The sequence below is a fragment of the Rissa tridactyla genome, chromosome 2 (genome assembly GCF_028500815.1).
Source record: "Rissa tridactyla isolate bRisTri1 chromosome 2, bRisTri1.patW.cur.20221130, whole genome shotgun sequence".
Lineage (NCBI taxonomy): Eukaryota > Metazoa > Chordata > Aves > Charadriiformes > Laridae > Rissa > Rissa tridactyla.
In genome coordinates, this window is record NC_071467.1 from 158,386,237 (window position 1) to 158,409,690 (window position 23,454).

Genomic DNA, 23,454 nt, shown 5'->3' on the forward strand with positions numbered 1-23,454 from the left:
AAGTAGCTAGCTGAGAGGTACTTGTGCTGTTATTACCATCCCTGCTAGTCCCTCACCCGTCCTGCTATAAACCCAAGTGGATAAATCCTAAGGATCAAGAGACAATTAAATGTGTTTCATGATGCTCATCGGGAAATCAAAGTTGCTGTCTTTGCTGTCAGAGATTTGGACTGGAGATGCACAAGCAATGAAGAAGCCTGGCTGCTGAACTATTTGGAGAGATCTAAAATTACCCATTTCTTATGGCCACCTGGTCTCTTCAACATCTGCTGCATGCTTGGCTCAGACACTGCCTGCTCTCTGAAATCACACCACACATGACATAATGTGTCAGAAGTAGTGTGACACAGCAGTGACATTTAAAGGGACACGAGCTGGGCCTCCAGCTTTTGTAGGACGCATGCTCTAGTGCTTTCCCGGTTTCAGTTGGTTGCAATATACAAATTAGATCATTTGTGACCATTTGCAATTGTCTTGGGGTAGAGGACCATGGTTTCGTGAGTGGTCAGGTAGAAACAGGAGTCACCTGTAGTGCAAGGACTTAGGATTCCCTTTAATTTTGCAAAAGCTCTTTCACCTCCTCAGCACTCGCATCTGATTGATGGTGGTGCATTTACGAACTGGAAATCATGTGGCTATTGGCCAATGTGCAATGTGATAAAATATCACAGTGTGGAGACTTAATTTTTCACGGCTAAAGAGGCTGAGAACTGAGTCTTGCTGGAAATAGCACCCAGGTACAGCCCTAGCTGAGAACAATAATCCCAGTGATCAAAATAAAAAGGGTCGGGGCAGAGCTCATTGAGGCTGGGCTGCAGCACCAGTACTAACGCCAAAATGTTCAGCTACTCCAGTAGCTGCTTGAGGCAGTGTGGTCTTCTGGTGTCCTTTGACCGCTTCTTCAAGAGTCCTTTTCAAGCAGATGCTCCCCATAATCCTTTGCTTAGCTTTTACTATTTTAGGCCACCGCACTTTTGTGCCTACAGCATCCTCCTTTTTAACCTGTGGCAAAGGACAAAAATTGTGCATATCTGCCACAGGAAAAAGACTGGAGACATCAGGGGCATCAGCAGAGTCTTAGGTCCCTGGAAAAAGAGAGGATTTGTTAGGAGAATTGTCCATTTGATCCTTGGGAGTATGTTTGTGTTAAAGCTGGATCTGTTTGACAAATTCGTGTGTCCCTGAGGCGAGGGGTTTTCCGGTTGTAAACCTGCCCAATGACCTTTTTAAAAACAGCTTCAGGCTCCATCTGTGACGCCTGTTCAGCTTAAATCAGCTAATGTGTAGCCGTTTCAAACCACTGACTGACCTTCCCTTCGCTTCCTTCTTGCATTGCTTCTTTCTGCTGCCTTGTGAAGACATTCTTTTAAAAGCATTTTGTAGTATTTTAAAGTATTAAATACTTTAAAAGCATTTAAAAGTATTCTTTATCCCAAAGTCAACTCTGATGGCATTTGGAGAGAGCCTGAGACTACAAATCCTCTCAGCTTTTCTAACCCATGTGCTTTTTTTCTATTGCATTCGTATTCTCCCTTCCTAGACCAGAGCAAATGGGTGCAGAGATTCACCCAGTCTTGTGTTCACAGTCCCCTTTTGGGGATCCTGAATAGTCAAACGTTCGCCTGCATGAATATAGAACGAGATGTCTTCTTCCAAGAACTGAGACTCTCCATTTTTATCGACTGTCTGTTAGAAACAGAATTTCCTTCATTGCTCAACCTCTTTCTTTATATTGTGGCTGCAATACGCCATTTCAGAAGTGTCATCACCTTTATCTTTTTACATTCTGATGTAGTCTGTAATCAACACTAGCTTCAGCGACTCTCATTACTAGCTCTTGAAGTGATTCTTCAGACTCAGCAAGAACAACATCATCATCAGATTACAGCATCTGCTTCCTCCAATTTCAGTCTTGCCACTGCAGCCAACAACAACGCCGCACATTTGCATTTCAGTGCGCAGAGAGAGCTGATGCCGTGCCACCCTGCAGCCCGGCTGGACTTTCTTCCTGCCCATCAGCCCCTGTGCAATGTCCTTTGTCGAGTCTTTCTTTTCACTTGTGTCTGGTCACGTACAGCACAATAAATTATATAAATGTATAAGAAACTCTCCCCCAGATATTAAGAGAGCTCCGTGTAGCATTCAACTGCTTCTTTCTGTTCTATAGCGCAGACCCTTTTGCACTAGGTTTTTTTGTGATGTTTTTTTTTCCCCCAGCGTTATTCTAAAAGCTGATTTACATCATTGTCATGGGTAAACTAGCCCGTGTTTTGTTCTTTCTGTGCTCAATTTTGCTTTCGTATTTTTCAGCCCCTTTCTCCAAACACTAAGCCCGTTTTTTCTTTGTGCGTTTGAATAGCAAGTGGAATTATTTGGCAACGTGCACATCCTCTCAGACTCCCCTTCTCGGAGCGCAGAATGAGTTTAGTGTCTCTCATTAAGTCCCATAGCCGCTGCCCTGTTTTTCCAGAGAAGTTTGCAGATCTTACGGGAAATCTTGATACCAGTCTAGCGTTAGAGTGTTCTCTTCAGGTACACAAAGCAGGCAGGCATGAGAATATTTGAAGCACATAATGATGACTATTTGAGTTAATGATGACTCTGTCTTCCTGAAAGAATAATTCAGATAAAGGATGAGATAAGAGGTTCTGATGCTGAAATCATATTCTGATACGCGAAGAGACTTAATCTGGCTTTTTTGTTTGTTTGGTAATAACATATGCACTGACTTAATTTCCTTTATCTCTGCAGTACTAAACAGGGAAGAATCTTTATAAAACAGTGAAGAAGATGTACAAGCCTTGAAGGCAGGGTCCCGCGCAGACCCTGAGATGTCCTGCTGCCACTCTCAGCGTGTGCCTTCCAGCTTTGCTGTGTCTTGCAGTGGCAGCTGTTCCTCCTGCAGGTAAATGCAGGTAAATGGACTCACCTGAGATTCACAGGTGGTCACGTAGGATGCTATCCACATCCCTCCCTCATCGCATTTTCTTGCAGAAACTTGTGGGGTTTAATGCTGCTAGCCAGAAGGCTCACCTAGTCTTAAGCAAATGAGCTGAAACTCCCTTTCGTATGTCTACAGAGAGCCTAGGAAAATAACGGGGAAAAAAAAGAGCACCAAAATTTAAAGGCCAAATTTGAGAGTCTCAGTGCTTACTCAAATTTAGATGCATCCTCTGTGCAACTTCTGTGAGAGAGATGAAGAGCTCCAAAGAAGCCTGAGCGAGTTAAAAAACATGGAGAATATGGAACCGGTTGCTTTGGTTCCTAATGTTGAGGTTCCTAACCAAGCAGGACGAAATTATTATTATTCTTTGCAAAAAGAGCTTTAGGCCTGCTCCAGGGCCAAAGGAATCACTACAACCAATTTTAGATCTAGCTAATCAGTCACTGAAGACCTCTTATTGTAGAAATTAAATGATTAAATCCTTTGAATTCTCAGGTGGCAGCCCACAAGGAGCACCCAGTCTCGCTTCTTGTGCAATGCAGGCTGATGACTTTTGACAGGGGTTCATTTTCAAATTCCTTTTATTCTTTTAAAACCTTTTAATTTTCTATTGAGACGCTGTGAAAAATTCAAACCTCATTGAATATTTCTATTAATTTTCCTGGGTTTTGCCATTTTTTTTTTCCAGAGGTTACAACATTTACATCTTCCATTACAGGGAAATTCGGTCATATCCGTTGATCTCTTGTAGAACCAAAATACTAAATTAAAGGAAATTTCTTACAATTTCACAATGAATGCTTTTGCTTTTTGCATCTTCACATGCCCAGGCAAATTATGAGCAAAGTTAAGCCATCCTGCAGCTTAACTCCCATAAAAAAATAGGAAGAACTCAGAAGGCGCGTAACTAAGCTCTAGCTTTTTACCTTTCTTATCAAGTTTGTATCCAACATTATTAAAGGCTGACAGTGCTTCCAAGTGCAGCCCTGATTCGTTCTGAGCAGTAAACTATGTGAGAGGCACATCGGTACAAGTGTTAATAAAGTCTTAATAAATCCTCACTATGTGGGAGTGATATTGCAGGGTAGGCATTGATAGAGAGTTCTAGGTCACTTACAAGGGCTGGCTGGGATCCATGTGCTCACCTGTCATCTCTGGATGGCAGCTAAGAAATAGGTACTAAACTTCGACATAGGCAGCTTCAGCATTTCTTAACATGCTTCTTAATATAAGCAACAATTCTTTATACGTTATTTAAAATATTCTTTTCATGTAAACATCACCTTATTTTACAGCATTCATAAGAAACACATTTACCCATCAGAAAACAGAGGAATCTAAATAACTCAAATCAAATCAAATAAGAACAAAAACCAAAACCCCACAGAAAAACAGAAAGGAGAAATAAGACATTCTGAAGGGAGAAATCCTCATATGCAGCAATATGTAGAACATACTTTTCTTACAAGGTGAGGACACCTGAGGATTTTGGCCCCCACTCTATCTTCTCCTGATGTTCTGTTGCTGTAAGACCCATGCCTGAATGTAATACCCAAAAAAACGCAGGCTTCCGTTGGCTGTATTTGCCATCAAAAGAAATATTAAAGAGATTTTTTGCAAGATTTCTGGTCTGATTCAGTTAGTGCCAGAAGGTTTGAATGAGTTTTAGATAAGCAACCTGAAAGAAACCGTAACTATAAATATCTATTGTTTATCCATCTATCTAATAATATCTGGTTTATTCAATAATGACCCTGGGGACTGTTGCAAACCATTGCTGTTTTCTAACCAGTCTTATGGAGTATATTACTTTCACAGGGTTAGAATCACTGTTATTGGAGGCTAAATTCCAGATAAGCAATACGGCTACACTGACAATAGAAGAACGCAGCATGTCAGCAAACTCATTCAGGAAAAAAAAAAATTATCTATCTACAACAGCTTAACAGAGAATGACAAGAAAAAGGGATCATGGTATCCAAATGTGGAGGTAAATGATGGTACAAGGTGACAACCCACCAAAAAAGGTGAGTTATTTGTGTTAGGTTAATAGCAGCAAATCTTCAGCGATCTCTTGGTCACGTTCAGTACCTTAGAATTTCTCTCTGCAATACACTGCGCTTGCTTTTCCATGCTCTACCGCCAGGTTCATCCCACTGCAATTAATTGGGTTATACTGGCACAGGATTAGAGGGACGGATCAGAAAAACAACACTGTTGCATGTGAAGAATGGAGCGTCACGAAGGGAACGAACGTTCATGGTCTTAAAGCCAAATGCAAAGTATAAATCTGATGAATTAGAAATTCTTTTGATTTAGAGCCCAACAAGAAATGTACAGCTGTAAAGTCTTTGTCAGCTCAAATCAATATTTCATTTTGCCAGTTGAGGATAATTTAAATTCCATGTATTGCTAGAATTAAATGTAGTGATATGGACTTGGGCAGAAAGTGAAAAAAATTAAATGTTGGATACCACTGTGCTAGACAGAGTTGTACTTAAGGGCAAGACACATGGAAGGGTGTAAAAGCAATTAAACGTGAGGTTGTCAGTAGGCAGAGAATTAGAGAATTATTTGCGTGACAGGGACAAGAAGAGGAGGTTATTAAGGCACATGCTATTTATTTTAATATTGTTCATGATCTGTATTGTACTAAAATTATAAATAGGCTAAGTGTGAGTGACCCAGAACAGTTTGGCTTCTGTCCTAGCTGGATTTAATCGCAGTTCACGTTGTCCTCCTTCCTACTCATTTTCTGCCTTCAGCAGCAGCACTGCCAACATCTGAGATTTCTCTCCTGAGGCTTGCATCTAACCTTTTCCTTCAACATTTAGCACTCAGCTCCTGGAGTCATGTGTTTCTCATGATATATGGGTTTTTTGGGGGGTATTTAAGTAGCACCTTGTTCTGCCAAACGATCCTCACAGCTGTATTTCATGCCAATAGGCATTTACAAAATTGTACTGATATAACTATCCTGGGATAGTGACTCCATCACAGGGCAGTGTTTCGGCTGCGTTTTGGAGGTGAGTTAAATTATAACTTTGCCTAAGCTACATCAGCTAGGTCCCAGTGTGAGTGGCCAGCTGGAAGAAAAGGTTATACTGATCTAACAATATCTTTTTAAATTCACATGTTAGGTTATGCCAAAAAGTAATCCCATGTAGGCAAGACCTACATTTTTAGTCCTTAGGGCTGTGGAGAAAACACGACTCAAGTGTATTGAAAAGGCTTAGATACCAGAAGGCAAATAAAAATAACCCCAGTTGCAGTATTATTATTTTTTTTCAATTTCATTATTTTTGTGCCAATCTCAAGGTTTTGGGGGCCTGAACTCTGTAATTGTGAGCCCTTGGGGACGACAGAAATATTGACTATAATTAGATGGTATAATCTTTGGGACAGGGACTCTGCCTGCTTATGTGCTCACACAGAACTCAGCACAAGGGGCTGCTAACCAAATACAGGCTTTCTGGTCCTACCACAGTGCGAACAAAGAAGGGATGCTAATACAACACACCCATCCTGCTTCTAGGTGCACATCTGCTACATGTCCGCAGTCTCTGCTCATTTCCCTTATTCAGACTAAAGTTACGTCCTCCCACCGTTTGTCTTTATTTTGACAGAAGTCCTTACCTTGACTTTTTTATGACTCTGTGTCACCCTTAAGTCTTTGGGGCACAGACTGCACGTACCTTTCTGTGCGCCTGAGCGATGTAGGGATGCTTTAACAGGTGTATTTAGACACATGACCTGCTGTGAGCTTACAAACTACATGGGAAGATGAATCATGCTAACTCTTCTGCAAGGAAAAGGGGAAAAAACCCTAACTCTTGCTGCCTGCCTGGATTTAGCTTTTGTTATTTCCTATAGGATGAATATTGCCCCTGTGCAGATGGTTCCCATAAAACCCTGCACATCACTGAAATCATAGGTAATCAATTAACATGTGGCTGTAGAGCTGTGTATGTTCCAGTCGATGTCCCATGTTTCTGTAGTAATGAATTATTAAATTGCTTAAATGTAAGGAGCTGGGTCCTTTTGCCCAGGACTCCACAATTACACCAGAAGATACAGGTCCAGAGTTTGATGGAACTGCTGTGGTGCCGCCCACTCTTTTGCGACAGACCCTGTAGAGTAGTATTTCCTACTACAATTTCCAGCCCCGTATCTCACTGTTCCTGTAAGAAATGCATATGGACATTCCTAGGAGCCAGGTATTTTGTTTCAGGACCACTTATTTAGAGAACATAGAGGACAAAGTACACAACCACCCTTATGAGCCTGGAGAAAAAACCTAGCAGGTTCCCGAGTTAAGGTAAGTTTCGTCTCAAGTGCTCTGCACTTGTACGTAAGAGTCTCCCGAAGGTAAGCACCAAAGCTGTGCTCAAAAATTACTCCATCTCTAAACAGAGACATTTCACAGCATTTGTGAAATGGAGAAATTACTTTTTTGAAGCTATTTCAGCATGTGTTTAGTAGGTAGATTGAGCAAAATTTTATCCCTTGTCATTAGTTAGTAGAAACAAAAATTAAAGGTAGAACATTTTTTACAGTACCTCTAGCAACATATAACCCGGTTGCAATTCAATCTAATTGTAGTCTTCCAACTTCTTATTTTTATATACCTCTTTACAAACGTTAAAGGATGCAAAACTATCAATGCAGGTGTTTGTTTTAGTATCACAATTTTATAGGACTGATTCCAGTACTTCAAGTGTGTTCAGGAAACTTCAAAACCATATATTTCATGCCAGACTGAGTGGGCATAGTTAGTATAAAGAACATTACGAACTGAATTAATGCTTTGATGAACTCAGCGCCTTTATCTCTTCCCGAACTCCCTTATTCTTCATCTGTACTGAGAACCAGCACAGCATTTTGTTTCAAAGACCTCGCTTTTAAAAATAGCCCCTCAATAAAGTTTATGGAAAAGGACCAAAACACAGTCCATTAAAAAGCAAATGCAGGCAAGGCCGTATGTAGGTGTTTTTCACACCATTGCATTATCAGTAATAGTGAATTTTTTCCCTAGCAGCACCTAAGAGAAATCTTACGTGTTGCACTTAATAATTGCTGTCTTTATAGTGGCTGGGGGAGGGCAAGCGTTGTGTTTTGGTGTGAATGATTTCTTCAGCAGTAATAAAAGGTGGTATTAAAATGTCACTGCAGTCATTTAAATGACTGTTTTCTAGGAAATGAATGATTTTTGCAGTTCACAGTCCCTAGCTGTTAATAATAACTGAGCTTGTTCTGTTCAAGAACAAGTTAAAATGGCATTTTGACAATAACTCTCCATTATCAACCAACATTTGCCTTCTGTTCATTTTGTGTAATTATCACAATCTTTATATTTTCTTAATCTATTCTGGGGGCTCTGCAAAGACGATAGCAGAAGGCCAAGCTTCTCAAGGACTAAGAAATAGTATTTGTTTTCCTCTTCAGGAGCAGCAGCGCTGGCAGTTCAGCTAGTTCTGGCAGTATGCTTTCCTTGGGAGTGTTTTAACACCCGCACCTCGGGTGCCTGATCCCAAGCACCAGGGGCCAGATCCTGTGCAATCGGGTGCCTGAGTCCAGCAATGGAAGAGGCTACATATCGTCCTCAGCCTGAGCCTCGTACAGGGCAGCTTGTGAGCCACCACGGTCAATAAACCTGGTGACACACCTGCTATTTTGGCAGTTGGAGAGTATGTGTGTGTGTGACACAACCTATATTACAGTAACTACAGATCTCTCGCACTAATGCCAGGAAAGTAGGATGTGTTCCCACTTCTACTGATGCCAACCATCTCAAAGGAACTAGAGCTGAAAGAGAGAATCGGACCCACAAACCGGATACTTCGGTATAGACTTAAAGCAGGGTCAGAGAGGTGTGGAAGGACCGGAGACCCCAGAAAACCTGATGGGCCATGGGATAAGTCCTAACTCATCATGGACACGTTTGCACAAGCAGAAGGAGCAGGGAGAAGCACTCGCTGATGCTTACCCTGACCCACTGAAGACCTGGAGAGGTGAGTCTCCAACTGCTGCACTGCCTCCCCATGGGGAGAAAATGGCATACCTGCCTGGGGAGCTTGGGCTTTAGTGACTACCAGCTCCTTCAGGAGTGCTTTGGTAACTCTGCTTATGAATAGATGATCATCATAATTTTCTTAATGCCAGCACATGCCCTGGGGCAATGGTCCAAGTGCTGGAGTTTTATGCGCCAAAATGAGGAAAGTTAATTCAACACCCTTGATAACAACAATAGTACTTTGTGCTTTTGATCTTCAAAGCACTTTACAAACATTAGCTAATTAATTAATCCTTACAATACTCCTCTGCTATTATCCCTGTTTAGCAGATGGGGAAATTGAGTCAGAGAAGTTAAATGACTTGCCCAGGGCTATGCAGGAGTTGGCATCAGGGCTGTGATGGGGAATTCCTGGCTTCTCCTTTCAAATCTCCAAAACATCTGTGGCTGCTGCTGCAGACTTGAGACTGCCTCAACTATAGACATTGGACTGATCAGCTGGGCAGGAGCACTGACTCCGGGGTGCACCTAGCCCATCAGATGTGGGCAGGTTGAAGTGCCACCTATAGACTTGCCTTGTCGTGTCAGCTTCAGAGATTGTTAGGCTTTGTGAACTTGAACACTCTCTTGTCCTCCCCTCTCTAACAGAGCTTCTGGGAAGGAGCTGACTCATGTCTGGCCAGCCTGGCCCTGAGCTTGCATCTGCCTGGTGCAAATCCCTGTACCCATCCCTCACATGGGATTCTCCCAAAGATGCTGCCTTTACAGTAGATAACGAAACCCTGATCCTGCTTCATAGTCAGAAGGTAGAGAGACAAAGACAGAGGTGGGGAGAGCTGAATATAGCCCTTTAAATCTTTGATTGACAAAGCCCCATATGAGGAGTGAACTGAGAGGTGACAAACAAATCGTTACGGGTACAGATAACATGCTGAGGAAATAACCAAAGCTCTTAATTTTTTCTTGCCCAGGTGGTTCTGTATCTGATAAAGGACCGAGATGGTAATTTCCTCTACTGCTTAGGGACAGGGTTGCTCAAGATCTATTATAAAATCAGGATAACAACAACTTAATATCAAAGGAACCATCTTCCTATTTTGGCTCCAGGTAATCTAGCAAACCAGGCAATACTACTAGATAGCAAGTATGAATTAGTCAAATTAAGCTTATTGAAAGTAATTGTAGTTTTAAAAGTATATTCTTGTCTGCAATGGATTACAGTGCTGGTTATCATCACCACAGCTGCACAAAAATATGCTGTAGAATAAAATAAAGTGAAAAAGTGAATAAGGAGAATCTTTCACTTCTGCAAGATTGTGAGAAGTATTTTTGAACAGAGGTATGCTAAGATACTGTGTTAGAGAGATTCTAACTCTCCAAAACATGGAAAGAATATCTAAATTAAAGAAGGCAGTAAACCCAAAGTATTCTCCCAAAACTGAGGGAAATTAGCAGAGAATGACAGAATGGGTGAGGCTGGAAGGCATTCCTGGAGCTCATCTAGTTCAACTCCCCTGCTCAGAGCAGGGTCATCTAGTGCAGGTTGCTCAGAGTCATGTCCAGTCAGGTTTTGAGTATCTCTGAGGATGGAGACTCCACAACCTCTCTGGGCAGCCCATTCCAATGTTTGACCACCCTCACAGTAAAAAAAAAAACACCTTATGTTCAAATTAAATTTCCAGTAGTTCAGTTTGTGCCCACTGCCTCTTCTCCTGTTCCCAAGCAGCACTAAGAAAAGCCTGGCTCCACCTTCTTTACTCCCCCTGTTAACTGTTTATACACACTGATAAGATCCCCCTGAGCCTTCTCCTCCACAGGCTAAACAACCCCAGTTCTAGCAGCCTCTCATTGTATGACAGATACTCCAAAAACTTCGTCTTTGTGGTCCTACACTGGAAACACTCCAATGTGTCTGTGTCTCTGTTGCGCTTGGGAGCCCACCACCGGACCCAGCACTGTTATGCAGAAGGAAAGGATCACCTCCCTTGACTGGCTGGCAATGCTTTTCCTAGTGCAGCCCAGGGTGGTGTTGTCCTTCTTTGAGGCAAGGGCACGTTGCTGGCCAATTTGTCCAACAGGACCCTCAGGTCCTTTTCTGCAAAGCTGCTTTCCAGCTGATTGGCCCCCAGCCTGTGCTGGTGCATGGGGTTTTTCCTCCCCAGGGGTTCCTGTCAGCCCATTTCTCCAGCCCACCCAGGTCTCTCTGAATGGCAGCACAACTGTCTGGTGCATCAGCCATTCCTCTGCAAACTTGCTGAGTCTGTACTCCGGCCCATGGTCCAGGTCATTAATGGAGATGTGAAACCATATTGTCCCCAGAAGCAACTCCTGGGGCACACAACCAGCAGCTGGCTTCCAGATGAACTTTGTGCCACTGATCATATCCCTTTGAACCCAGCAAGTCAGACAGTCAGTTTTCAATCCACTGCACTTTTCTTTTCAGCATAAAGGGCCGTCAGGTTGGTCAGGTGTGATTTCCCCCTCACAAATCCATGCTGACCACTCCCCACATTATGGTTTCCAGAATTATGGTTACCAGGGGCACTTATTTTAATGAGTTGGATATTCTTATTGCCCAAGAGCCATGAGTTCAAAACGTACCAACGATGGCAAAAAAAGAAGACAAATGTTTTGCTTGAATGAAAGTAAGTAGATAAATCTCTTGGGTTCACGCTCTTTGCTGCCATATATAAATTTAAAACTTCATAGTCTGCACAGTCCTTACTTGACCCTACTGCTGAGAATGTCTGCTGGGAACGTCTCTCCTGTGGAGAGGAGGGAGATTTACCAAATCACGCAGAGTCAGTATCCCAGCACCTACACTCGCAGAGCAAATGAGATGTTTTGAGCAGGCTGGATCTTAACTGGGCTCTTTGCCTTCTGATGGGAACCATCATCATTTGGCACAGGATGGAAATGCTCACTTAATGTGAAAGATACTGCAAAACCAGACCGTATAGCCAAGGTGACACAACCATCTCCTCACATGCAGGGTTGGTCAGTGATTATCAACCATGCATGAGACTGTCCAGAGCTGTGAATAACCCCAGACATTTCTGTATGGCTATAAGTACACATTTCCAAGAATTCAAAAAAAGGAGAGAGGGAGATTCCTCTTGGGGGTGAACAGCAAGGGGACGGAAGGCAATGAACACATGTTGCAACAAGGGAAATTCTGACTAGATAGCAGGAAAAAAATACTCATAGTGAGGTCAGTCAAATACTAGAAGAGGGTCCAGGGAAGTTGTGGGATCTCCAGCTTTGGAGACATTCACAGCTCGACTGGACAAGGTCCTGAGCAACCTAAGGCGGAGACTGGAATAGATAACTTACAAAGATCCCTTCAAACCTCAACTGTTCTGTGAGTCTATGAAATCCAAGTTTGCATTAGGACTCCACCCAGCCTTGGGGTAGGAATGCAGTTCAACCAGGAATGTAGGACACGGTGCTAATCTGCTAATATTTCCCAGCCTGAAGGGAAGGGAAATTATACCCTATCATTTCACAAAAGATGGTCAGGCCAAATCCCGAATAAATGCATAGAAGTTACGGCTATTCCTTATACTCCCGTAACAATGGTTCAGCTGGTTTAGTAATTAAACTGCTTCCACCAATTCGTTACTTCTGGCATCACAGAAACGGAAGATTTATGTGATATTAAATAATTGCAACAAATCCAAATATAGTGAGAGGCATATAGTACAAGGGAACTTTACAAGAGATATGAAGCGTGCCCATTTTTAAGAGCATTTTGTATAGAATTTGTAATGGTGTATTCATGTTAAAAGGAGTTCAGTATGTTTTTAGTGGAAAAAATAGCTCTTGGTACAGATAAAAATAAATTGGCCTGGGATTTTCCTTTGTTAGAAATTAAAGTATCTCACAAAATTATTAATAGCTGTGTGTCTTCATCGTGCTAGTGAATTTTTCTATGGAGATGTAATGTGGTAGAGGGTTCTGATATTTCTTCTTCAGCATTCTGACAAGAAAACAATGTCTTCTTCACTATTTATCATTTTAGAAAGAAAGAGTAATGCTCAGCCATTTAACCTCAGAGGTGTCTGATGGCACTTTCCACAATCGGCACTGACAGTTCAAGGATGAAAGGTATGGGGTATATTCTAGTTACTGAAGGGTTAAAGAAGGTCCCATAAATAAATTATGGATGCATTTTTAGAGCACTTTGCTAAGAACAAGAATGGCAGAAAATATCACAAGGCTGTCAAATCAGATTAAAGCCCATGTGCTCTGAGTAATCTGTGGGGAAAACTAACAAACTGTATGTTTCTCACGTATTAAAGATATTTTCTTAAAAAGCTGGTTGGCTGAATGAACATAGAAATCCACCCTCATTTTTTCCCCATCTCTCACGGTTTCTCTCTTATGCTTAATTTTAAGTATAACTTACAAAATAATTGCAGCTAGCAACATATCTCAGGTGAACTCTATGAAGAATAGAGCTGTGGAACGGAGTGTACCTATTAATCCGTACACATGGGTAAAAATTCATAGTATGTATATACATTTTCTCAGCAAGTCTTTCTAAACCCAGTCACTTGGGTGCCTTGAACGTTTAACATTACAACTTCTGCTGTTTCATACCACATAGGCAGAAGGCTTATTCTTGATCTTCTCATAGCAGAATTGGAGGAATTTACATACATCCCTCAGAAGGGCAGAACTACTGCTACAACGGTTTGCAAACCGTTAATCCTTTGTCCTAAAGATCTAGTATTCGAATCATATAACCTACATAAAAGATAAAGATGTGATTACAGAACGTGGTGTCTTATCAAGTAATTGTGCCAAGAGGGATGCAAGGGTCCTGGTAGGAAGGATAAGAGGATAAGCACTAGTTCTGACTTTCTAGAGCTGTCCCAACTGGCTTTTATCATGGATGTGCGCTCTGGTTGCCTCTGGACTGCCTGTTGGACTAATACCACGGCACACCCCACTGCATCCTCTCTGACGTGTTTTCCATGGAAAGAAAGCCAGTGCATGGACTAAAAGGATCAGGCTTGGCCAGGCTTTTGTTTGGGAGATAAAGTGCTTAGGTGTGCCCCAGGCTGCCTGAGCCCAGCTGGGCAAGCACACGCTGTAGGCATAGTAACTTGTATCTGTCTTCAACCACCCAACAGAACAGTTTAATTTTTCCTACATCAGTTTTAGGAATAAGAGACCTGCATTGGGCAATAAATCTATCTTTTTTCTCTACTCACATATTGGAATCAGCTGGACTCAGGGGCAACTCAAAGTAAACAAAAGACTTTGATTTGATAGATGAAAATGCTCAGCAGAAAAAGGACAAAAGAAATAACCGAAACCCTCTCATTGAATGACACCTTATGATGTGGCCCCTTGTAAGACGTGTAATGTGTTAAACAGTTGAGGCAGAACCCAATGAAGTAATTAATGCCTTCTAATTAGAGTAAGATGCCTATGATGCTCTTAGATCAAGAAAAGGATGTTCAAGTCAGCCTTGAATTACCTCTCTATTGGACTACATTGGAGACATATATGAGATTTGGATCAGATCCCAAAGCTTTTTCATGCCCTTATCATCCTAGGCATGTCTGGATAGACGCGTCTCTCCAGATGACTGACAGGAGTCCAGGATATTAGTTATCATGAGGGAAAGTCCAAGCAAAAGTGTACCAGCACGTGCAGTAAAGCCCAGGACATTTTATAGCCAACCTGGTATGATACTGTGTGTCTGGAGGAGGAGATTTGTGGTTTTTCTTTTTTTTTTTGGTTTTGTTTGTTTGTTTGTTTGTAGGTATTTTTAATATAAACTGACCATTCAATAATGTCTTTCATTGTTCACCGCAGGGTGGCCCAGCTCCAAGAACAGCCTCTCCTAGTGTAGAGTGTAGTTTGTATACAAGAAGATAAGTTTCTAAAAGTTGAGGCATTCTCCACAGCTGTACGTTTGCTGTATAAACGCTTTATGTGCTCTATATATTCTATAAATTCTATGCTGTGACTTAGTACAATAACACTATATATTGTATAAAACAGATCAGCATGAGTCTACGTCACTCTCTCTTTTGCAGGTTAGCCTTGATTTTTCAAAAGCCCTGAAAAGGATTAATGAACATTTCTCTCAGAATTCCCATTCATTTTAGTGGGATAAGGATTTCTCCCAGTAGTACTTATGAACAAATATGAACATGTGTAGCATTGAGCCACGTTTATGACCCAAAGAACTCTGAACACATTGGACCTTGAGTCACCCATTGTGGAAAACACCTCTCAGTACCCACGAGATTCCTGCTTCCCTGCACTTGAATTCAGAGCTCGGTAACACCTGTGGAACAAAATTATTTTATAAAATCATAACTACAGAAGTTTCTACCACACATGTAATCAGAAGCTTAAAATGCCAAAAATAAGGGTAGCAATGCAGACAGGAGAAATAATGTAAAGATTTTAAATAAATTTGAACAGTCATTAGCAAATGGCAACCTGAAAATACTCAGCATTACAAAGGACAAACATTCATTAATTAACTTTTAACAGAAGGAAAAAAACACTGTAAGTAAAAGATTTGATCACTTTTGTTGACAGTTTCCAGGTTACTTAGGAAAAATTCATATCAGAGAAATGGATTCTTGAAGTAATTTCCAGGACAAGATTTTTAGAAATCGGTAACCATTGTCAATCTCATAATAATGGCTTGACTCCAGGAAAAAATACATTGACATATTCAGCCATCCATTACTTTCATCAGAGTAGATGGGATAAATTCATTATGGCTGGTATGTTAAATGCTTTGTTGAAGGGAATACTGTGAACATCGTGAGGGTAAAGGTTGCAGGTACAAAAAAGCTGCCATTTTACCAAAAATGTATATATTTTCAGAAAAGGACATTGCCTGGCAGGGGAATGCAGGTGCTTGTGCTGATGAAAAGGACGTGAGCCACCAGGCATTTCAGATCTGCCTCACCATCTCAAGATGGAAAGCTCAAAAAACAGGCTTCCCTCCGAGATAAACGCATCATCGCTTCAACTGCCATCCTGCACGGACAACGTGTTTTGCTTAACATGCTTCCAAGGGGGCAGGTTATGCATAAGAAGGAGCATCTCCGTGTTTCGGGAGAAGTGGTGCCACGGGAGCTGCCTGCGTTGCCGGTTTGGTTGCATAACTCTGCTGGTACCACCCTAACTAGGCCACCAAAACTCCTAGGGTATGTCTGCACACCGTATTATGCAATTTCACGCAGGGATACCCAAATTCAGACTAAATGATTCTCTCTACTGAAGGCAGTCAGGCCGTGCTAGCACATCGTTCTGCCTTAGCTGTTTTACTCTTTTACGGGCTTATTGAAAGCCAGCTGGGCATTTCTACATGGCACTACACTGAGCAATACTGTAATTAACCTGGCATTATCCTGGTATATTTTGCTACCTAGAACTGTTTCTAGAAATTATCATGATAAAAAATACAGAAAAATGCTGATACTCTTGCTTTTCATAGTGGCAATTTTCAGTGCCAGCAATATCAAAAAAGCATTGCTCCTGGGAGAAGTGTATAAGTTTGCTGCATGAAATGAATTGCTGAATTTCTTTTCCCAAAGTTTGAACTTGTTCAGGTCTTGAATTTTGGCACAGCAGACTGAGGAGTTGCAGGTTTCTACTGAAATGTCACTCTTCGTTGCTGTTCTCAATTGTGTCTAATTTTTTTTATCAATTACAGCTATTCAGACTTTTTGTAGTTGAAGATATTTGTCATGTATAACACCATTTTGTCCCTAAAAACATTCTCAAGGAAAAATGCATTAACAGAAACCCTACCACTGCTGAAAAGGAAAGATTTTCCCTGGAAAAAAATAAAGGAAAAACATATTCAAAAAATTACCACAAGAAATTGTGTGTCTTTGCAATGAGTCAGAGTTAGGCTCTTTGCTATTAAAAAATCATACAGAGGGTTATATATAAATACAGAACTTCTCAGAGTAAGGAAAGATGTAGCAGCTGCCCTTAAGAGTTTATACTTTAGTTTCTGCTGGTACTGACAGAGAGTTAGGGTGCCTGGGGAACAGAAAAAGAGGAATATAAAGACCAGGAATTGCACAGTCAAGCAACCCGCATGCCAAATCCAGGCCACGATGTGGTTTGTCTGTCGGCTTTGCATGCCTAGATACAATCACTTCTTAACCACCTAAAGCTAGTTTAAAGATAATCCATGCCACAAAGATTGATGCTGTTAAGATGGATCAGAAAAAAAACTAGCTCAGGGTATAAATCAGCCTGGTGATCTGGGTGACTGGAGAGGTCACCATGAAAACCCCTGACAGTCCTTGCCAGCTCTACCTGGCAAACAGAAAAATTCTCTCCCCATCTCAAATCTGGCAATCGGTTTAACACAAGCACAGGAGCAAGAGGCGCTCATGTGGTCCTGAAATGTGATTCGGTCTGCTTTCTTTTCTCCTGTGAGGAGGACAATGTGTTGGATAGCTTGAACCAATGTGTATCAGAAGTTTTTATTTTTAACTCAGGGATGACCATGACTCATAGAAGTTCCTCCATGACCATGAGCAAATTCCTCCTTCAAACAATGTAGAAGATGGAAGGAGATGACTGGTGGTGGTGTAATGCAAAGCCAGCGCAGACATTAAGCAATATATTTTTGTAGATAGCAAATGCTCAGTGTCAAGAGAGTTAACAGAGATTACTTCCATACTAATGAATTAAGTGCGCCTGACACAAACCCCCAACACGGAGCTCAGCTGCCGTGGAAGAGCCCATATTCACACTGTTAACTTCCCTTAGCTGCCAGAGCGGGGTCATTATGTGCAAACCCCTTATTGGAAGCAGCTTCTGGTCCACAAGTCATACCTGGGAACTGTTTGGAAAATGTTCATTAGCTCAGGATAAAATACCACCCGGAGGTTGGGTAAGGTGACCACAGGGGTCCCTCACAACCTTAATTTTTTTGTGATTTGTTCGTCCTTGAGCTGTTCCTTGGCACTACTTGGTCCAGTAGTGTAGATGTGTCCATAGAGTCCCTCCTAGGGAAAGTCAGAGGCTGGTGGCTCTCCAAGCTCTTCTGCATTGGAGAACACTGGGCCCACCCCAGCCTGGAGCCACAGCACCATGTGGATGAGCACGGCAATCAACTTTTGTTCATTTTCTGTTTCAGTGGTCTGGAAAAATGAAAGGCCGGTAAAGAGGGACAATTCCTGACAACGCAAAATCCAAGAACAAGAAAACACTAAATGAATTGGAGTCACTAAAGAGCGAGGCCAGACAGATGTAATTGCAACTTGAGAGACAGAGATTGGGAGATGAAGTTATGGAAAGGAAGTCAAGGATGACGTGTGGAGAAGGAAAACTCAAATAAGGTCTTTTGATACTTGAATGTAAGCTGGTGAGCACTGGTTGTAAATAAAAATACAAACACTTCTTGTGCTTCTCGGGAATTCAGAAAATAGCTTTGCCCTGAACAATTTTTGAGTTGTTTTCTAGTGCAGAAGATTCTCTTTTCTCAAATTTTCAATGCAAAATTAAAAAGGAGTCATGCAAAAATAACACACACTAAATTTGTTTCCAAGCATTTAAACAATACATCTTTTCCTAAATTCTAGCCATAGCTATATATATATATATATTCTGTCTGACAAAACTTTTTAATCAGCTGTTTTCAAATGTTAGGTCTTTTAAAAACATGCATGTCCATAGTCCCCCCACCCCAGCTCCCTTATCTCTGTTTCTCGTCAGTGTAAGTGAATGCCTTAATGGGGCAGGGAGGTAACTGCAAGGCGCCAGACACTCGGTTTCCATCGCTAAATACTGGAGCATTTTTAAAGAAGGTCGTAGTGAAGAAACATACTTTATACTGAATTGGTGCCCAGTGGCTCAAGAGTAAGATTTCAACAAAATGTCCTAACAGTAAGATTTTAATATTCGAAGGGATATTTTCCTCTTCTGTCTTCCCCACCCAGATCCCACTGTCAGGTATTTGGCACTTTAGAAGAAGGCACAAAGCTGGCAAAGCCTTAGCCTGGTGACTATTTTGACCATATCCCAGCTACATTACTCCCTTTGGTATTCTAGACATGAGAGAATTGTACATGCCGTTTTATAGAGTGTCCCTTTCTTCTGGAATCTCCTTGGCTTTCATCACTTGCTGACTTTTGGATCTATTTTAAAGGTTTTTTTTAAGATGCTGTCACATTCAGCCATTCCCACTGAACTAATTTTGCCAAAAGATATGAGTGAAAAAAACTGGACGGAGTCAACTCCCTTTTTTCCCTTGAGTCACTGACAGATCTCTAACAGCTATGAACAACTGCTAAAATACAAGGTGATGTAAAGATTTTCAGAAAAGACCATTTCTTTTAATTGTTTCAATACCAATTTTTTCCCAAGGAAGAAAAATTAAACAAATGTGAATAAAGCCAAACACCCTTTAGCTGCATTTACAAGAAATAAAAAGAAAAGCTAAACTGTGGCTTGATCTGAATAATATCAAGCTGTGTACTCAAGCTGGGGCAATGTAGATAAATTTTAAACGGTTACCCACCCAGTCCTCTCTCTGTATACAACATCCAGAGACACATTTTTTATGAAAGAGCCAATGCTTCTGCTTTAGACACAGGTCTATTTTTTTTTCTGCGCTTCTACCAATAATAAAAATCAAAAATTGTTCTAGATGGTGTCAAAGATTTTGGTAGCTACATCAAGGGTCAAAGAACTTCACTGATTCACTGACACTTGAATCATTCGTTTCCACTTGTCCTCTCTGAAACTCACCCCATTAATTACAAGTACAAATGGTTTATTATCCTGTAATCTAAATGATGAGGTTGGGTAGAGAGGTGCGTGGCATTTGATGTAAAGAAAAAGGAAGAAATAATAAATAGTACATTAAAACTGGTCACCCTTGAATGGAAAGGCTACAGTTGACCCCAAGCCTTAGGCTGGCAGATCTTTATATTAGAGCAAAGACCCTACACTAAACTTGTCCAAGATCACTGTGAAAATAGAACAGGTTCTTAAATTTTTGTGTTGAGCATTTACATCCCCAGATTTTATGTTCTCTGGAGAATCTTCACTGCTCTAGAATATTCTCAGATACAAAAAGGATGTTAAAGAAAATAATTTCTTTTACTCAAATTACAATATAGATTCATCCAACATTTATGTGCTTATGCAGAACAATTTTGGAAGGGAATGGTAACTGGAACTTGGTTTTGGGAAAAAAAAAAAAAATAAAATCGTACATACACATATCTATGCAGATTTCTCCAGCTGTGTGTTATCAAGCAGAAGTTTCCAAAGGCTTCAGAACTGTCAGGTATTAATGTAATCTCAAAGTGCATTTTAAAGCTTTGTGAATCACTGCAGAATTTATATAATTGCTGGTGTTCCCATCTCAGTGAACACAATCGTCCATATTTCTCTAGCTGTACAAACAATAAATGCAATATTAGCTGCAGTGTAAGATGTCCTCTAACATAGGATCAGGAGAGTTCAAGAGGGATCAGGTGGGGTGAAAAGGTAATTCTTGCCACATTTACTGAGGTTAAAAGCATGTGCTCCAGTCAATCCTATCTGTAAAAAGTGTACTGTGGACATATATTCCCCTGGGAAACTGCCCTCAGGGACACGGAGGCAGAACAGAGCTGGCAGATATTTAAGGATGTTTTCCGCAGAGTGCAAGAGCTCTCGATCCTCAGCTGTAAGAAACCAGGAAAGGAAGGCAAGAGACCGGCATGGCTGAGTCAAGACCTCCTGGTCAAACTAAGGGGCAAGAAAGAGAAGCACAGGCAGTAGAAGCAAGGACAGGTATCCTGGGAAGAGTACAGGGACACTGCCCGGTTGTGGAGGGATGGGGTCAGGAAGGCCAAGGTGCAGCTGGACCTGAACTTGGCAAGGGATGCCAAGAATAATAGGAAGGGCTTCTACAAGTATGCCATCCAGAAAAGGAAGGTCAAAGAAAGCGTACCCCCCTGATGAGCAAAACTGGCAAATGGACGAGGAGAAAGCTGAGGTACGTAATGATTTTTTGCCTCAGTCTTCACTTGCAACATCTCTCCCCACACCTCTCAAGTGGATGGACTGCAAGGCAGGGACTGGGGGAGAAAATTCCCTCCCACTGTAAGAGAAGATTGGGTTCGTGACCGCCTGAGAAACCTGAACATACAGAATTCTATGGGACCTGACAAGATGCACCCCAGAGCCCTGAGGGAACTGGCTGATGTAGTTGCCAAGCCACTCTCCATGATATTTGAAAAGTCATGGCAGTCAGGTGAAGTCCCCAGTGACTGGAAAAAGGGAGACGTTGCTCCCATTTTTAAAAAGGGGGCTTGTAAAAAGATGGGGACAAATTTTTTTCACAGGGTCTGTTGTGATAGGAGAAGGGGTAATGGTTTTAAAATAAAAGAGGGTAGATTTAGATTAGATATAAGGAAGAAAGTTTTTACACTGAGGGTGGGTGAAACACTGGCCCAGGTTGCCCAGAGAGGTGGTAGATGCCCCATCCCTGGAAACATTCAAGGTCAGGTTGGATGGGACTCTGAGCAACCTCATCTAGTGGGAGATGTCCCTGCTCATGGGAAAGGGGGTGGACAAGATGACCGTTAAAGGTCCCTGCCAACCCAAACTGTTCTACAATTCTATGATATACTCTGAAATAGACTAAAACCAACTCATTCTACCTGGACTAATCAGCTACGGCTAGAGAGCTGCCATTTTGAATTGATTACAGAGCTATTAGTTGGAGGTGACAGTTTCTATAACCAAGTTAGTCTTCTATAAAGCTGGAGGGAAAAAACCTGAAAAATACGGTTCATTACACATTTGCTAAGTTTATTTTGCTTATGTTTTAGTGGATTACCAGCATAAAGTAAATATCTGACATAATAAAATGTGTCTGAGCATTGCCCCATGCTTAACAGTTGCCTGCAAATGCTTCAGAGTATAAAGAAAGTGTAATAAAACCCCAAGCTTGCCATATTACTAACAAATAATATGAATAAATGACCTGGATTATAGCAAAAATTGCTGACTGAATACCAGGGTTATGATCCAATAACAATGACTTACAGGGAAAAGTGAAAGAGTTATGATGTACATGTACTAGTACAGGAACATCTACCTATTGCACTCATTCAGAGATAATCCAATTAGGGAAAGTAGTGAATCTACAGAATGCTTTTACTAGTTGTAGTGGAGGGATTAAGAACGATCACAAGGGACAATTCACCTTGGCAAAAAGATCCTCTGCAGATATCTTAAAACCTTAGGTTCTATCTAGAGCGTCTCTTGGTGTAATTTAACTCTCCTTCCCTCTCATAAAATCCGAGTTAATGGAAATCATGGAATTTTTTCTCCATCACGCTACAGCAGTTCTTGTGTGCATTGGAGACTGCGGACTGTCAAAGACGTGGCTGTAACCCTGTGGTTCTTAGATGCCCAGCCGTGTGTTGACGTAAGGAACTGGAACAGCTTAAATTGGTACCACCACTTTGGGTCTCTGAGTGACCCACTGCCAGGGGGAACCTGGAAGACTGGGACCTTCATCTTCTGTGGCCCCATCCATTCTCTCACTCCTTTGCTTATGTGTAATATACTTTTAGTTCCTTAAGGGAGGAAAGCCTCCCAAGGGCAACTCTAAGCTCATTACACAGTCAATGAAAGGGCAATTCACCTACCCTGGAAACATTTTCAAGGGTGGAACAAGCTGTCTATCTTTGTTGACTAGAGGACGTGTCTATCTTAGACCTGCCTACCTAACTCGTGGGCAGATAAACACGAGACTACTCACAGTTTTTGTATGTGTCCTTGGCATATTCTGAGACCCATGTTGTGATTGTCAAAAACTGTGTCTCTTCCTTGCACCTTTTTCTGGGATAAATGAACTTTCCTTCCCCACACCCTCGCTACTTAAAAAGAGTGATTTTTTTTTCCCCACAATGGGATCAAGAGCAATAGAGCAGCAACATACAGGTTACAGAAATTAATGGAGGACTTTTCTTTAACCTTAGCAGATACAGATATCCCTGTCCCTTAAATTACCAAATGTGTCTTCTTTGGGGCTGATTCCACAGTTTGAAAACTCATTTGTGCAGGGACTGTATTCATACTGAGCTTTATACAATGCTGATCATAAAGTCAGCACGTAATACGTTAATAATAATAATAGAATGACATATTGCGAGCCTAAAGGTTTATACTTTCAAGTTTTATTTTCTTTTTCAAGAACTTTGAAAAACACCTTCCACACTATATTTTTGTTTTAAGTCTTAATCCATAATTATGGAGAACTAAGGTACCAATGCCAGAGTAACAAGATTAATACCTTTTTGACAGAATTTAATAATATGGTTTTATAATATTTAATTTTGTTCATAAAATATCTCTCAGTAGGAAACTTTTTTTTACTTACCTAAACATTATTGCTTTAAAACAATTTAATTCATATTTCCTGGCACAAAGAATTTATTATGAAGGCTTGTTGGGAACAGGTTTTTATAGGCTCGTGCAGGGATTA